The sequence below is a fragment of the Trachemys scripta genome, chromosome 1, assembly GCF_013100865.1.
Source record: "Trachemys scripta elegans isolate TJP31775 chromosome 1, CAS_Tse_1.0, whole genome shotgun sequence".
Classification (NCBI taxonomy): Eukaryota; Metazoa; Chordata; order Testudines; family Emydidae; genus Trachemys; species Trachemys scripta.
The window spans coordinates 291,966,126-291,967,525 of NC_048298.1; the positions used below are offsets into that span (position 1 = coordinate 291,966,126).

A 1,400-nucleotide genomic window follows, 5' to 3' on the forward strand; every position below is an offset into this window, starting at 1 on the left:
ATGCTGCCAACTACTGGAAATAAACTCTGCTGCTATTAACTTCTCATGTTACATGCATAATGTGATTTTTTCCAAATTCTGTTCTATATAGGTTCTTAACATGTTCATTGCCATTGTATCTCAGCACTTCCAGCAGTGCATTAAGTGATGTGACTCACATCTGTCTCTAGCATGGGCCAAATCATCCTCTCTATCTCCATGGATGGAAAAGAAGAAAAACTTCACAGAAACTCATTCTATCTATGCATCTGTTTTAGGGTTTTATTACCACAGTATCTGAGCACCTTGCACATAAAGTCAATAGCAGTTGCAATGTCATAGTGACCTACAGCGATACTGGACCAAACACCCCCAGTCCCATCCAATCTCAGAAGGTAAACTGTCCTGGGCCTGGCTAGTACTTGGATGGGTGACCGCCTGGGAATCCCAGGTGCTGTAGGCACTGAGTTAGTTGGGGTTGGTCCTGCTTTGAGCAGGGGGTTGGACTAGATGACCTCCTGACATCTCGTCCAACCCTAACGTTCTATAATTCTATGAATGGATTTCATGGAGTGTCTGGCATATCTTCCTTTTTGGGGTAAAGTTCTGCTTAGGGCAAGGTGTTTGCTTTTGATGTTTAACTCCTTTTTTTTTTTCTGTAGAGGTTTATTGAGGAAAAGTGGGTGTTAGTGTTGTGAGTGTCATTCTTATGGTTGGAAAGCCTCCCAATCTGAATTATGCAACCCACCCACTGAGATGGGTCAGGGACAGCCCATGGCAGTGTTGCTCTGAAAGGGAGCATAGGCCAGAAGACAGAGTTATCGAGCCTCCCTGAGGATGGCTCTTGCTTTGGCAAATTTCTTCCCCCCGTGCTCTCTTGATCTATGGTTCAAATCCACTGCCAATTCTGCCAGAGCAGCTCGTAGAAGCAGGGAGCCCACTGATGGAACAGTGCAAAGGACACTGCAGAAGTGCAAGTGTAGAGAGTTTATAGTCCCTATAAGAATAATCCGCATGAGAACAATTGGGCCATATGACATTTGCTGTTTAAGTCACATACTTGTGACCCAGGAGCCCCGCAGATGCCAACTGGCCGAGGGCACACCGTACCATAACTCATCAGGTTTTACATATGCCTGGCCACAGCTCACTGTTGTCATAAAGTATCAGGGGGTAGCCGTGTTAGTCTGTATCTACAAAAACAACAAAGAGTCTGGTGGNAAATCTGTTAGTCTTTAAGGTGCCACCAGACTCTTTGTTGTTTTTGTTGTCATAAACTGTATCTAAAAGATGTCACGTAAGGTGTCATATGCAAACTGGTAATACACGGGTCATTAATATTATTGTGTGATGTATGCAATGGAGCTAAGACTTATCACACATCTGCCCACCTTTATTCGAATGAAGCTCCTTCTGATCTG

General features: G+C 44.2%; 1 pseudogene; it reads left to right on the forward strand.

Moving 5' to 3' along the window:
- The first annotated feature begins 323 nt into the window (after positions 1-323).
- LOC117871424 lies at positions 324-442 on the forward strand (annotated as a pseudogene).
- The last annotated feature ends 958 nt before the right edge of the window (positions 443-1,400 follow it).